Raw genomic sequence first — 5000 nt, forward strand, 5'->3', positions numbered from 1 at the left:
GAGGGAGAAAAGGATTTATAGAGGTGGGGGGGGGGGGGTTTAGGAAGGGGAGAGAGAGAATGCTGTACAGGATACTCAAAAACTGACAAGAGTAGCTAATTCTATGCTCTAGTTCTGTGCTCTAATTCTATGCTCTAATTCTGTGCTTTAATTCTGTGCTGTTCAAACAAGAAGAGGTGGAGAGAGGAAGCAGGCAGTAAAGATAACACACAGCAGAGGAAGAGAATGAAACACGGGTGATATTGGTTTTTGGACTACCCTGACTTTTAAAATCCTTCTGAACAGCAGTTAGATAGATACCAGTGCATACAAACTCGTTTGGAAGAGACAATAAACCAAGGTCACGTGTACAGCTTACATTTTAGCCCACATGAAAAGGACCCATAGCAACAAAATGTTGCCCCTGGCAAAGCTCTGCTGAATGAAAATCCAATTTGAAAGTAAAACAGGTAAACAAGTTTTTGCAAACAGAAAAAAAGAGAAAAAAGTCACAGTTGGCGGTGTGGTGTGGTGAGTGGCACTGTGGTGTGGTGTGGTGTGGTGAGTGGCACTGTGGTGTGGTGTGGTGTGGACTGTGGTGTGTGTGGTGTGGTGAGTGGCACTGTGGTGTGGTGTGGTGAGTGGCACTGTGGTGTGTGGTGAGTGGCACTGTGGTGTGGTGTGGTGTGGTGAGTGGCACTGTGGTGTGGTGTGGTGTGGTGTGGTGAGTGGCACTGTGGTGTGGTGTGGTGAGTGGCACTGTGGTGTGGTGTGTGTGGTGAGTGGCACTGTGGTGTGGTGTGGTGAGTGGCACTGTGGTGTGGTGTGGTGTGGTGTGGTGTGGTGTGGTGTGGTGAGTGGCACTGTGGTGTGGTGTGGTGTGGTGTGGTGAGTGGCACTGTGGTGGTGTGATGAGTGGCACTGTGGTGTGGTGTGGTGTGGTGGTGGCACTGTGGTGTGTGTGGTGTGGTGAGTGGCACTGTGGTGTGGTGTGCTGTGGTGTGTGGCACTGTGGTGTGGTGAGTGGCACTGTGGTGTGGTGAGTGGCACTGGTGTGGTGAGTGGACTGTGGTGTGGTGTGGTGGTGGCACTGTGGTGTGGTGAGTGGCACTGTGGTGTGGTGAGTGGCACTGGTGTGGTGAGTGGCACTGTGGTGTGGTGTGTGGCACTGTGGTGTGGTGAGTGGCACTGTGGTGTGGTGTGGTGTGGTGTGTGGCACTGTGGTGTGGTGTGTGGCACTGTGGTGTGGTGTGTGGCACTGTGGTGTGGTGTGTGGCACTGTGGTGTGGTGAGTGGCACTGTGGTGTGGTGTGTGGGCACTGTGGTGTGGTGAGTGGCACTGTGGTGTGGTGTGGTGTGTGGCACTGTGGTGTGGTGTGGTGTGGTGAGTGGCACTGTGGTGTGGTGTGGTGTGGTGAGTGGCACTGTGGTGTGGTGAGTGGCACTGTGGTGTGGTGTGGTGTGGTGAGTGGCACTGTGGTGTGTGGTGAGTGGCACTGGTGTGGTGTGTGGCACTGTGGTGTGGTGAGTGGCACTGTGGTGTGGTGTGGTGAGTGGCACTGTGGTGTGGTGGTGGCATGTGGTGTGGTGAGTGGCACTGTGTGGTGTGTGGGCACTGTGGTGTGGGTGTGGCACTGTGGTGTGGTGAGTGGCACTGTGGTGGTGGGTGTGGGGTGGCACTGTGGTGTGGTGAGTGGCACTGTGGTGTGGTGTGTGGCATGTGGTGTGGTGGTGGCACTGTGGTGTGGTGTGGCACTGTGGTGTGGTGTGTGGCACTGTGGTGTGGTGAGTGGCACTGTGGTGTGGTGGTGGCACTGTGTGTGGTGGTGTGGTGAGTGGCACTGTGGGTGTGGTTGGTGGTGGAGTGTGTGGTGTGGTGTGTGGACTGTGGTGTGGTGAGTGGCACTGTGGTGTGGTGAGTGGCACTGGTGGTGGTGTGTGGCACTGTGGTGTGGTGAGTGGCACTGTTGTGTGTAGTGGCATTGGTGTGGTGGTGGCACTGTGGTGTGGTGAGTGGCACTGTGGTGTGGTGTGTGGCATGTGGTGTGGTGTGGTGAGTGGCACTGTGGTGTGGTGAGTGGCACTGTGGTGTGGTGAGTGGCACTGTGGTGTGGTGTGTGGCACTGGTGTGGTGTGGTGAGTGGCACTGTGGTGTGGTGAGTGGCACTGTGGTGTGGTGAGTGGCACTGTGGTGTGGTGAGTGGCACTGTGGTGTGGTGAGTGGCACTGTGGTGTGGTGAGTGGCACTGTGGTGTGGTGAGTGGCACTGTGGTGTGGTGAGTGGCACTGTGGTGTGGTGAGTGGCACTGTGGTGTGGTGAGTGGCACTGTGGTGTGGTGAGTGGCACTGTGGTGTGGTGAGTGGCACTGTGGTGTGGTGAGTGGCACTGTGGTGTGGTGAGTGGCACTGTGGTGTGGTGAGTGGCACTGTGGTGTGGTGAGTGGCACTGGTGTGGTGTGGTGAGTGGCACTGTGGTGTGGTGAGTGGCACTGTGGTGTGGTGAGTGGCACTGGTGTGGTGTGTGTGAGTGGCACTGTGGTGTGGTGTGTGGCACTGTGGTGTGGTGAGTGGCACTGTGGTGTGGTGGTGGTGAGTGGCACGTGGTGTGGTGTGTTGGTGGGGTGGCATGGTGTGGTGGATGTGGTGTGTGTGGAGTGGCACTGTGTGGTGAGTGGCACTGTGGGTGTGTGGATTTTGTGGTGAGTGGCACTGTGGGTGTGTGGTGAGTGGCACTTGTGTGGTGGTGGATTGTGTGTGCACGTGGTGGTGTGTGCACTGGTGTGGTGAGTGGCACTGTGGTGTGGTGGTGAGTGGCACTGGTGTGGTGTGTGGTGAGTGGCACTGGTGTGTGGGTGTGGCACTGGTGGTGTGGTGGTGGCATGGTGGGTGGTGAGTGGCACTGTGGTGTGGTGAGTGGCACTGTGTGTGTGTGGTGGAGTGGCACTGGTGGTTGGGTGGGACTGTGGTTGAGTGGCACTGTGGTGTGGTGAGTGGCACTGTGTGGTGTGGTGAGTGGCACTGTGGTGTGGTGAGTGGCACTGGTGTGGTGTGGTGAGTGGCACTGTGGTGTGGTGAGTGGCACTGGTGTGGTGTGGTGAGTGGCACTGTGGTGTGGTGAGTGGCACTGGTGTGGTGTGTGGCACTGTGGTGTGGTGAGTGGCACTGTGGTGTGGTGAGTGGCACTGGTGTGGTGTGGTGAGTGGCACTGTGGTGTGGTGAGTGGCACTGGTGTGTGTGGTGAGTGGCACTGGTGTGGTGTGGTGAGTGGCACTGTGGTGTGGTGAGTGGCACTGTGGTGTGGTGAGTGGCACTGTGGTGTGGTGAGTGGCACTGTGGTGTGGTGAGTGGCACTGTGTGTGTGGTGAGTGGCACTGGTGTGGTGTGGTGAGTGGCACTGGTGTGGTGTGGTGAGTGGCACTGTGTGGTGTGGTGAGTGGCACTGGTGTGGTGTGGTGAGTGGCACTGGTGTGGTGTGGTGAGTGGCACTGGTGTGGTGTGGTGAGTGGCACTGTGGTGTGGTGAGTGGCACTGGTGTGGTGTGGTGAGTGGCACTGTGGTGAGTGGCACTGTGGTGTGTACTGTGGTGTGGTGAGTGGCACTGTGGTGTGTACTGTGGTGTGGTGAGTGGCACTGTGGTGTGGGCACTGTGGTGTGGTGAGTGGCACTGTGGTGAGTGGTGAGTGGCGCTGTCCCCCAAGGAGAGCTGCCTGAGTTCAGTTCAGTTCAGTCCCTCCTTCAGGGAGGCAACACTGTGTATATATACACACTACACCACAATCCCTCCTTCAGGGCGGCAACACTGTGTATATACACACTACACCACAGTCCCTCCTTCAGGGCGGCAACACTGTGTATATATACACTACACCACAATCCCTCCTTCAGGGAGGCAACACAGTGTATATACACACTACACCACAATCCCTCCTTCAGGGAGGCAACACTGTGTATATACACACTACACCACAATCCCTCCTTCAGGGAGGCAACACTGTGTATATACACACTACACCACAATCCCTCCTTCAGGGAGGCAACACTGTGTATATACACACTACACCACATCTACTCAACCAGCAGCATAACCCAACATGTTTATTCAGGCCTTGAGGGGGAAAAGAAGCGCTCAGTAAGGGACTGGAACCCTTGACCCTCAGATTAAAAGTCTGATGCTCGACCGACCGACTGAGCTAACCGGGCTTCCTGAATTTCACAGAAATCTGTTGTGACAAAAAAAAAAAAAGAATACAACACAATGTTGCTCAGTGTGTTTGTTTTGCTGTAACAGGGTCAAAATTGCCTTGTGGTTCTCCTTTATAACTGCCTGCGTATTGATGACCCATAAAATAACAACCAAAGTGTATTTATGACTCCATAATTGATTCAGTGCTTTTTTTTTTTTTTTTTTTTTTTTTTTTTTTTTTTTGGTGTATAGAAATGGCAGTTATTTGCTGTGTTGCATTGTGCAGAATTTAGGGCCAGAATTTCTCACTTTGATTGATCAAAGTAACATTTTTCTTTTTCTTTTTTTTTTCTTTTTTTTTTTTTGTATATGAAATGTTACCGTTTTGTTTGTTTTTCGTGCTAGAGATTTTCATTCATTAAACTTCATTATACTTATCAATATCTATATCCTCAGCAGATGTTTTGTTAGGATCGAAGTGGATAGGAGTTAAGTTTACTTTCATTTTTATGAGTTTTCATTTTACTTTCTTTTTTTTTCTTTTTTATTTCGGGTTTTTTTTTTCCATTGCTTTAATGTCTTTATGTGAGGTTTGCTCTGAGAATAATATAGATACATTTCTGTGTTCTTTGCAACTTTCATCACAGGATTATGAAAAATAATAATGATAATAATAATAGAAAGAAGAAGAAGAAAAGAAAACCAAAAAAAAATAATAAAAAAAAAAATCTTTATTCCTCAGCCATATTCAGTGAAAACAATATTACACAACAAAAATTGACAGATCTCTAATTTCATTTCTGATGAAACATAATCTGAGCTGGGGACATGATAGCTG

General features: G+C 51.8%; 1 protein-coding gene and 1 non-coding gene across 3 annotated transcripts in view; one reads left to right on the forward strand and one right to left on the reverse strand.

Annotated features, from left to right (window-relative positions):
* The window catches only part of LOC143279807 (uncharacterized), a 61490-nt gene that overhangs the window by 35063 nt on the left and 21427 nt on the right, over positions 1-5000 (forward strand). The gene's annotated exons all lie outside the window — the stretch shown is intronic.
* Positions 4103-4179, reverse strand: Trnak-uuu (transfer RNA lysine (anticodon UUU)). The gene has a single exon. It is a non-coding gene; the product is annotated as a tRNA-Lys (tRNA).

Source organism: Babylonia areolata, chromosome 3 (assembly GCF_041734735.1).
Source record: "Babylonia areolata isolate BAREFJ2019XMU chromosome 3, ASM4173473v1, whole genome shotgun sequence".
Lineage (NCBI taxonomy): Eukaryota > Metazoa > Mollusca > Gastropoda > Neogastropoda > Buccinidae > Babylonia > Babylonia areolata.